Genomic DNA, 11453 nt, shown 5'->3' on the forward strand with positions numbered 1-11453 from the left:
GACTCAATATTGTTAAAATGTTAATTCTTGTCAATCATCACTTTCAATGCAATATGGATTAAAATCCCAGCAGGACTTTTTAAATTATTTTATATAAAACATATCGAAACGCAAACAATTTCAGAGGAAAAAGAGAACAATTGGAGGACTTAAACTACCTGATTTCAACACTCACTATAAAGCTATGGTCATCAAGGCAACAGGCTTCCCAGGTGGCTTACTGGTGAAGAATCCTCCTGCCAGTGCAGGAGCAGCAGGAGACGTGGTTCCATCCCTGTGTCAGAAAATCTTTTAGAGAAGCAAATGGCAACCCACTCCCGTATTCTTGCCTGGGAAATTCCACAGCCAGAGGAGTCTGGCGGACTCCAGTCCATGGGGTCGCTAAGAGTGGACCACGACTGAGCACACACACACACACACACACAATCAAGTAACGTGGTATTGGCACAGGACAGAAAATGAATAGACCCATGGAACACAATATAGAGTCCAGAAATGGAACATACAGATGGTCAATTGAATTTCAACAAAGGCAGAAATATTATTCAATGGGAAAAGAAAGTGTTTTCAATAAATGGTATTGGAACCGCTGGATAAACATATGGAGGAAAAAGGAATTTTAATTCCTACCACACCGGCCTCACAAAACTGATACAAAAGGGTGGAGCTGGAGGCTCCCGGTTCGTGTCTCCCCTGCTCAGTCCCCAGCCCACAGTTGCCCTAGCCTTGTAGGACCTAGGCTTGAGCCGCTTACCCAATACTGGACTCCCCACAACCTAAGTCCAGCAGAGCGCGGATGTTTCGGGACAGCTGGACGCGCCTGACCCACGTGGGGACCTCCTCCTCCTCCTGGCCCGTTTGGTTTCATATGCCAATTAGCGTCCAGCAGTTCTGTTTCCCAAAGGCTTTAAAGAATCTACGGGGAAGAAAAATTTCCAAGAAAGGCTGAATGGAGTGGATTCCTCTAGCTTGCCTGACTGCAAGAGCAGTAGGGTCGAGAGGAGATCGTATGAAGTCCTGCGTGTGAAAGGCAGACGTTGACCCTGGCATTACTGCAACGCACAGGTAGTGATGGAGGACATCCGAAGCCTATTTGTGACCTGAATTCAGACCCACCGATGGCCGTCTCTGTGACCTTCATTCTGTCCACCCACCTGTTCATTGAGTATCTACTCCAGTCAGGCACCTGGCTACTAAGATGCTAAGAGCAAACCTCTGATTCAACAACTTTCCCCTGGGACAGAGCTGCCATGTGACTCTGGAGACAGTGATACCCCTCCCTTGCACCCACACTGTCAATGAGCCTGGGAGGAGCAGAAGCTGAGAGCGGTAGTCAGAGGACCAGAGGTAGCTCAGGAGGGTCGTTGCCCCTGAGAAGGGATCCGGTTCAAGAAGAACCTTTAATGCCAACTCTGCGTGCTTCGGCCTTCCCAGGTGGCTCCCTGGTAAAGAATCCGTCTGCCAATGCAAGAGATGCAGGACAGGAGAGTTCCATCCCTGGATCGGGAAGATCCCTGGAGGAGGAAATGGCAACCTACTCCAGTATACTTGTCTAGGAAAGCCCATGGACAGAGAAGGCTGGTGGGCCGCAGTCCATGGGGTCAGCAAAGAGTGGAACACGACTGAGCGACTGAGCACGCACAGGCTGCGTTCAACTCGCCGTCTAGAGAGAGAGACGGAGATTCTTATTTTTCCGGCACTGATTGAGCAATATCCTGAGTAAGACAAGGAGGGGCCACCTCCGCCTGCTTTCTCTGAAAGCGTGAGTACAGTGCGCAGGAGCGGAGGTATACAGAGGAGCGGAGGTATACAGAGGAGCTCCGCGGCGGCATACAGAGGAGCTCCGCGGCGGCATACAGAGGAGCTCCGCGGCGGCATACAGAGGAGCTGCGCGGCGGCATACAGAGGAGCTCCGCGGCGGCATACAGAGGAGCTCCGACGTCTGGCCATCAGAGGCGGGTTTCCAAGTTCCACGGACGACCGTGAAGATTCCTCATGACTGTGCCTGCCATCAACCTGCGGGGACCTCGACAGCGAACGCTGCCCGACCGCAAGCGGCAGCGGGGACGGAAGGCACCGGCCTCCTCGAGCGCCGGTGCAGGGCGCCCCGGTGGCCCCAAACTTCGGTTCGGGTACCTCGTCTTCGTCATGGGTGTCGTGTTGTGGGTGAGTACCACCGCGGGTACCACTCCGGAACGCGCGCCGGGTGGCCGGTAAATGGCGGCGGGAAAAGACCCGGCGGTGTGCATGCCCGGGTCAGCTGCGGCCGGGGCATGTCCGAGCGAGATCTACCGTGGGCTGCATGCGGGGAAGGAGCAGGTTCAGGGCCTGGCGGGACCGACCCGGGCCCAGAGGGAGAAGAGCCTGTGTTCTCCGTCCCGGTCCTAGGCTTGTCTGGCTGTCCCAGAAGTAAATTCCAAAGGAAAAAGAATGGAAAACTCTTTTGCAAGCTTCTCCGCTCCCCTTCCTTCCCCTCTCCTCCCTCCCGTGTCCCTTCTTCTTTTTCCTCTCCCCTCCCCTTTTTTGTTGAGATTCTAGAATATGCTCATCGCATCTATTCTTCCCCTCGATTTGTACAGAAAAGTAGCTTTCCCACCCTCCCTTGCATTCAGCACCCCTTCTGGGCTGCTGTCAGTCATTTTGCAAATTCCTTCCACTTTCTTCCGCAGCAACCCACAGGGCTTACAGGGTAAATCCCCAGTAATCAGGCGACTAGCCTCAGGGGCTCTGTCTAGTTTAGGAGGAAAGGGTCTGAAGATGTTCTTTTGATTTCTGTTTTGAGTCTGAAACAGGTGTGGCATGCATCCTGAAAAAACTATTTAATGGCTGCCCTGAACTCCAGGCGGAAGGGTCTACTGTTAACCTAGCTGTCTTTTTACTTGTAAAAACAACCCCACAGCCACACCAATCTTAGAAGAAACAGGTCTCAGAGCACAGGAAGACCTTGAGAACAAGTCTGACACTATGGCTTTGTCACAGCTGATGAGGTTTAGAGTAAAAGAGAAACCCTGTATGATGTTACTTACACGTTACTTACACTTGCACGTGCAATAGAAAAATTACAACAAACTAGTGAGTAACACACAAAAAAGAAGCAGACTCAGGGATACAGAGAAAACCTGGTGGTTACCAGTGAGGAGAGGGAAGCAGGGAGGGTCAAGATAGGGATGAGGGGAAAAGAAGAGTTATTGTGAGATTATATGAAATCCTGTGTGTGAATCGCTTGAAAATTGTAAAGCACTATAGAATTTAAAGAATCTTTTGTTCAAAAAAAACCAAAACAAAACAAACAAAAAAACGAAACGGTGCAGCTTTTAGGGCCCATTTGTCCCCAGGGAGGAAAGAGTAGTGTTGTTTTGGGTGACCTATCAAGGGATAGTGAAAATCAAGCTCGACCCTAAAACAGTTACGTCAGCTCCGGGAAGTCACATGGGAACACAGCAAGGTCCAACTAGACTCTGCAAACCCAGCTAACAGTATTGCATCACTTGCGGGAAGTAAGTGGTAAGAAGCACGAAAGGAAATCCCTACTCGGGACTCAGCTCTAACTTCACCAGCTTGGTAGCGGTGGACAAATTGCTGAGCCGAACTGAAGACACTTCCACGACCCATCCTCCGTTCTCAGTTCCTTTCTTTCAATTGGCCAAGGCTCAAAGGCTGCAGGAATCTTAGTTCCCAACCTAGGATCCAGCCTTGACCCCCGCAGTGAAAGTGCGGCACCCTAACCACTGGACCGCCAGGGAAGTTCTCTCGTTTCCCTCTCTCTTTTGTCCCACGCTGCTGCTCCACCGCAGCCCTCCTGTCTCCCTCCTCTCTCTCTCTCTCTCTCACACCCCCAACCCACTCTCCACACACACACACCACAAGTCTGTGAGTGGCAAAGTCTCACATCTCCACCGCACCCGGTGCACCCCAGTGTTTGTCTCTCAAACAGCCCGAAATGGACATTACACACCAGGAAGCCTGCTCCTCGTCCATCCCAGCCCCCCCCCCCCCCAATTCAAGAAATTGACTTCGTTCTTGTCTGTGATCCTGGCACTGTGGGACTTTTCCCTCCATGTCCACACCTGTTCTCTGCCACTGGGAGTCTTGTCACATCTGCCTTGCAGCCCTTCCAGGCTCTTTTCACCTTGGTGACTTTACGGGAATCGCTGTCTCTGCCTCAGGTTCCTGTGGCCAGAACTGCCCTGAGGAAAGCAAGGACCTCGCCTTGTCCCCGGTGCCCCACAGCCCCTGCACAGGGCTACTCAGCAGGCTGCAGACAGGACTCCCCCTGAATGCGTGGGTGGTGTGGGTTCTAAGATGCCTGCACTAATGTTAGTGTTGTGTCCTGCTCTGAGGGGCATGGAGGGTATTGATCTGGGTGGTGGGAAATGTGACCGGCAAGCTGGGGACAGAATAGAGATAACTGAATGTCAATGCTGAAGGATTGCCCAGGTCCATAGAAGACTATTTCAAGTTTTCATCTGATGTTACCAAAGATTTTTTAAACGTATATTTGTAGTGTTACAAGTGTCAATTCATCAGGAAGACATCTTAACCATAAATATATTGTGCCTAATAAAAGAGCTTTAAAAATACATAAAGCAAAAATGGATGAAATCAAAGGACTATCATATCACCCTTTAATGAAAATGAAAAAGGGTAGTAACATTATCGGGCTTCCCCAGTGGTTCAGCGGTAAAGAATCTGTCTGCCAATGCAGGAGACACAGGTTAGATCCCTAGGCTGGGGAAGATCCCCTGGAGGAGGAAATGGCAACCCACTCCAGCATGCTTGCTGGAATATCCCATAGAGGAGCCTGGCAGGCTACAGTCCAGGGGGTCTCAGAGTCTCTCACAACTTAGCCACTAAACAACAGCAAAAGTAACGCTGTTAACCATAACGGGAATTCCCCTGACCGTTCAGTTGTTAGGACTCTGCTGTCTTATGGAGGGCACAACAGGTTCATAGGTTGAGGAACTAACATCCTCGAAGCTGCACAGAGAGACCAAATTAATAAAAAAAGAAAAAGAAAAATCAACCATCTTGATTTAATTGACATTCAGAGAGCACGCTTGCAACATCTAATGAAGACTCATTCTTTTTTGATGAATGTGGTACTTCCACTAAGATAGACCACATTCTAGACAATTTAAAAAGTCTAAATAAGTTTAAAAGCAATGAAATCATATAAACTCTGTTCTCTGACTTTAATGAAATTACATTGCTAGTCAAGAATGATCTCTAGAAAAGGACTCCAAAATTTGACTATTAAGCAACATCCTTCAAATCATTATGGTTCTTACATGAAATCAAAAGAATATTTTTTTTGAATTTAAAAACAAATAGTAATGAATACATACTAAGTGGAAACTTGTGAAAAGCTGCTAACACAGTGCTTAAACTGCAGTTTTCAATTAAAGTGTGCTGCCGCTGCTGCTGCTAAGTCACTTCAGTCGTGTCCGACTCTGTGCGACTCCATAGACGGCAGCCCACCAGGCTCCCCCGTCCCTGGGATTCTCCAGGCAAGAACCCTGGAGTGGGTTTCCATTTCCTTCTCCAATGCATGAAAGTGAAAAGTGAAAGTGAAGTCACTCAGTCGTGTCCGACTCTTTAGTGACCCCATGGACTGCAGCCTACCAGGCTCCTCCGTCCATGGGATTTTCCAGGCAAGAGTACTGGAGTGGGGTGCCATCACCTTCTCCGAATTAAAGTGTGAGTGCATGCTAAGTCACTTCAGTTGTGTCCTAGCCTTTGTAACCCTATGGACTGTAGCTCGCCATGCTCCTCTGTCCAAGGGATTCTCCAGGCAAGAATGGAGTGGGTTGTTGTGTCCTCCCCCTGGGAATCTTCCCGACCCAGGGACTGAACCCACATCTCTTGAAGTCTTTAAGTCTCTTGCATTGGCAGGTGGGTTCTTTACCACTGGTGCCACCTGGGAAGCTCTTCCAATTAAAGATGTTCTATTAAAAAGAATAGGGGGTTGGGAGAAGTGGGGAGTAAAATTTTTTTAAAGTAAAGAAAAAAAAGCGACCTGAAGATTCACATTTTTAAATCACCATAAAATAAGTGTAAATTAAACTCAGAAGAATAGGGAAAAAATAATAATATGAGTAGAAATCAATGAAATAGAATACAAATAATGAAAGGAATTGACAAACCAAGTGTTGATTCTCTGAAATGATTAACAAAATTAACAAACCAAATTTTAAAAGAAAAAAGGCCAAAAAAACAAAAAATACCAGTATCAACAATTAATGATAAGATATTATAACAAACTCTGCAGCCATAGAAATGACAATAAGGGGAACTTAGGAATAATTTAATGTCAAATAAATTTGAACTTGAATAAAATGGACAAATTCCTTGAGAATATTACTTAGCAAAACAAATACAAGATGAAAAGAAAATCTGATTAATCCTTTATCTTTTTATGAATTAGAATTCATCACTTAAAATCTTACAGCAATGAAAACTGCAGGCCCATGTAGTTTCATTGAGGAATTCTATAAATATTCATAGAAAAAATAATATCAGTCTTATACAAATTCTTTCAGAAAATATGAACAGGCAACAGTTCCTCACTGTTTTATAAAGCCAGCACAACCCTGGTATCAAAAACTTACAATGACATTACCAAAAAAAAAAAAAATACTGACCAACATCTATTATACATGCAAAAATCCTTCATTAAGGAACTTCCCTGGTGGTCCAGTGGTTAAGACTCTCCCTTTCCAATACAGGGCTTCCCTGGTGACTCAGATCATAAAGAATCTGCCTGCAGTGGGGGAGACCCAGAGTTGATCCCTGGGTTGGGAAGATCCCTTGGAGAAGGGAATGGGTACCCACTCCATTATTCTTGCCTGGAAAATTCCATGGACAGAGGAGCCTGGCTGGCTACAGTCCATGGGATCGCAAAGCTGGACACAACTGAGCGACTAACACTTTCACTTGCATAGTTTGAAAGCAAGAAGCAAGATGCCACCAGCCTTCCTTATCTTTTCTAAAAAATTACTTTGGCTCTTCAGAGTCTTTTGTGGTTCTGTAAAAAGTTTAATTATTTGTCCTATTTCTGTGAAAAGTGCCATTGAAATTTTGATAAAAATTGCATCGAATCTATAGATTTCTATGGGTATATGGACATTTACAAATATTGATTATTCAAATCCATAAGCATGGACTATTTTTCCATTTATTTGTGCAGTTTTCAATGTACAGGTCTTTGACCTCCTTGGCTAAATTTATTCAACTTATTCATAGGAATTTTATTTTTTTGATGCCACTGTAAATTAGATTGTTTTCTTATTTCTCTTTCTGATGGTTTGTTATTCATGTAAAGAAATGCACCATATGTTTTCATATTGATGTTTATATCCTGTAACTATACTGGCTTCATTTATTAGTCTTAAGAGGTTTTTTTTCAATGGAGTGTTTAGCATTTTCTATACATAATATCATGTCACCTGCAAAATGGGACACTTTTAGTTCCTCCTTTCCAAGTTGGATGCTTTTTATTTCTTTTTCTTACCTAATCGCTCTGGCTGGGACTTCTAATACTATGTTAAATAAAGATGACAAAAGTGAGTGTCTTTATCTTGTTCCTGATCTTAGAGGAGATAATTTCAGCTTTTCACTATGGAATGTGGTGTTTGCTGTGGCCTTGTCACATAGGGTTTTATTTGTTGAGGTGTATTTACTCTATGTCTGCTTTGTTGAGAGTTTTATCATAAATCAATATTGAATTTGTCAAATGCTTTTTTTGTACCCATTGAGATGATCATATGACTTTTGTTCTTCATTTTACTAATGTGGTATATCACATTGACTGTGATTTTTTTTTTTTTATTTGTAAATTTTGAACCATAGTTTGCATCCTTAGAATAAATCCCACTGATTATGTTGTATGGTCCTTTTAATGTATTGTTGAATTCAGCTTTCTAATATTTTGTTGATGACTTTTGCATTTGTGTTCATCAAGAATATTGGCCTGTAAATTTCTTTGTGTGTGTATGTGGCTGACTTCCAGTCAACCTGAATCTAGGCACTGAGATCTTCCTCTTTGGGATAGTGTTACTGCAAGTGTGTGTGTGGGTCTGGCTGCTCTCTGCCCAAAAGCCAATAAACAGTCCAGGTTGGTGGTAAGGAAAGTTTGCTTTATTTCAGATGCGGACAACTGGGGGGCGAGAGTGGTGAACATCTCTCTGAAGGCCGACTCCCCGCCCCCACCGGCAACCTGTGGGCAAGAGCTTTTATAGACAGAAGTTAGGAGGGAGCCACATACAGAAACAGCAGAGTCAGCTCTGATAGTCATCTTCAAATTGATCATCGGTGGTCTGACCAACATCATCTTCATTGTTTTAGGTACAGTTCCAGGGTCCATTTGTTTCCATTTCTCTGAGGCCGGTTCTTGGAATTGTGGCAGCTCATATCCTGGGTACAGTCTGGTCATCATGTAGTTAACTTCCCCACTTGGGGTTTCAGTATCTGTAAGACAGCTCACCATGAAGATGCTCAACATCACTCATTATCAGAGAAATGCAAATCAAAACCACAGTGAGATACCATCTCACACGGATCACAATGGCTGCTATCAAAAAGTCCACAAACAGTAAATGCTGGAGAGGGTGTGGAGAAAAGGGAACCCTCTTACACTGTTGGTGGGAATGCAAACTAGTACAGCCACTATGGAGAACAGGGTGGAGATTCCTTTAAAAACTGGAAATCGAACTGCCATATGACCCAGCAATCCCACTGCTGGGCATACACACCAAGGAAACCAGAATTGAAATAAACATGTGTACTCGAATGTTCATCGCAGCACAGTTTACAATAGCTAGGTCATGGAAGCAACCTAGATGTCCATCAGCAGATGAATGGATAAGAAAGCTGTGGTACACAATGGAATCTTACTCAGCTATTAAAAAGAGTGCATTTGAATCAGTTCTAATGAGGTGGATGAAACTGGAGCCTATTATACAGAGTGAAGTAAGTCAGAAAGAAAAACACCAGTACAGTATACTAATACATGTATACGGAATTTAGAAAGATGGTAACGATAACCTGTATGGGAGACAGCAAAAGAGACACAGATATAAAGAACAGACTTTTGGACTCTGTGGGAGAAGATGAGGGTGGGATGATTTGAGAGAATAGCATTGAAACATGTATATTATCATAGTTAACTAGATCTCCAGTCTCGGTTCGATGCATGAGACAGGGTGCTCAGGGCCGGTGCACTGGGATGACCCCAAGAGATGGGATGGGGAAGGAGGTGAGAGGGGGTTCAGGATGAGGAACACATGTACACCCACGGCTGATTCATGTCAATGTATGGCAAAAACCACTACAATATTGTAGTTAGCCTCCAATTAAATTAATTAAAAAAAAAAAAAGACAGCTCACAGGATATGGCTCAGAATATTATCTGTAGCCCTTGAGAAAGAAAGAAAGATCCTTGACTAAGCTTAATGACTACATTATTATTGTTTGGTCTCCTTTGACTATTTTCTTTAGTTTCTGCATTTCTCACTTCTTTGATGAAACTTATTCTTGGACTGAAGTTTTCCATAGACAAGAGGCAGGCAAAGGACATAGTGGGGGGAGGGGCAAGGACCATAGTGTCCTGCTCCGTTGCAATAGGACAGGTCTTGGCACATGCTCAACTACTGGGAACTCTTAAAAAATATAGTAGGCTGCTTCAACAATCCCAAGAGTTTGAGAGATGACTAAGAGCAGGCTGAATGAAAAATTCATTTCTTACACAAGGCAACTCCTTCAAGACTGGGAGAGAGGGGGTTTCATCTACTGTATAGAAAGAAACACAGAGAGTCAAGCAAAATGAAGAAACAGAGAAACCTGTTCCAAGTCACTAAATGAGATAAAGCCTTAGGAAGAAGCCTTAATGAAATGGAGATAAATAATTTAGTTGATAAAGAGTTCAAAGTAATGGTCATAAAGAAGCTTGCTGAACTGGGGAGAAGAATGGATGAACACAGTGAGAACTTCAAGAAAGAGATGGGAAATATAAGAAACTGTCAAATAGAAGCCACAGAGCTGAAACATACAATAACTGAACTGAAAAACAATAGAAGGGTTCAGCAGCAGACTAGGTAAAGTAAAGAAAGGATCAGTCATCTCAAAGACAAAGCAGTGGAAACTTCCCTGGTGGCCCAGTGGTTAAGACTCCAGCTTACAGTGCAGGGGAAAGTGAAAGTGAAATTCACTCAGTCCTGTCTGACTATTTGCGACCCCTTGGACTCTGTGGATCACGATAAACTGTGGAAAATTCTGAAAGAGTTGGGACTACCAGACCACCTGACCTGCCTCTTGAGAAACTGTATGCAGGTCAGGAAGCAACAGTTAGAACTGGACATGGAACAACAGACTGGTTCCAAATAGGAAAAGGAGTACGTCACGGCTGTATATTGTCACCCTGCTTATTTAACTTCTATGCAGAGTACATCATGAGAAACCCTGGGCTGGAAGAAGCACAAGCTGGAATCAAGATTGCCGGGAGAAACATCAATAACCTCAGATATGCAGATGACACTACCCTTATGGCAGAAAGTGAAGAGGAACTAAGAAGCCTCTTGATGAAAGTGAAAGAGGAGAGTGAAAAAGTTGGCTTAAAGCTCAACATTCAGAAAGCGAAGATCATGGCATCTGGTCCCATCACTTCATGGGAAATAGATGGGGAAACAGTGTCAGACTTTATTTTTTGGGGCTCCAAAATCACTGCAGATGGTGATTGCAGCCATGAAATTAAAAGACACTCCTTGGAAGGAAAGTTATGACCAACCTAGGTAGCATATTGAAAAGCGGAGACATTACTTAGCCAACAAAGTCCGTCTAGTCAAGGCTATGGTTTTTCCAGTGGTCATGTACGGATGTGAGAGTTGGACTGTGAAGAAAGTTGAGCGCCAAAGAATTGATGCCTTCGAACTGTGGTGTCGGAGAAGACTCTTAAGAGTCCCATGGACTGCAAGGAGATCCAACCAGTCCATTCTGAAGGAGATCAGTCCTGGGTGTTCTTTGGAAGGACTGATGCTAAAGCTGAATCTCCAGGTCTTTGGCCACCTCATGCGAAGTTTTGACTCATTGGAAAAGACTCTGATGCTGGGAGGTATTGGGGGCAGGAGGAGAAGGGGATGAGATGGCTGGATGGCATCACTGACTCCATGGACATGAGTTTGAGTGAACGGGAGTTGGTGATGGACAGGGAGGCCTGGCGTGTTGCAATACATGGGATCGCAAAGAGTTGGACACAACTGAGCGACTGAACTGAACTGGACTATACAGTCCATGAAATTCTCCAGGCCAGAATGCTGGAATGGATAGCCGTTCCCTTCTCCAGGGGTTTCTCTCAACCCAAGGATCAAACCCAGGTCTCCCGCATTGCAGGCGGATCCTTTACCAGATGAGCCATCAGGAAAGCCCAAGATTACTGGAGTGGGTAGCCTATCCCTTCTCTA

Source organism: Bubalus kerabau, chromosome 4 (assembly GCF_029407905.1).
Source record: "Bubalus kerabau isolate K-KA32 ecotype Philippines breed swamp buffalo chromosome 4, PCC_UOA_SB_1v2, whole genome shotgun sequence".
Classification (NCBI taxonomy): Eukaryota; Metazoa; Chordata; class Mammalia; order Artiodactyla; family Bovidae; genus Bubalus; species Bubalus kerabau.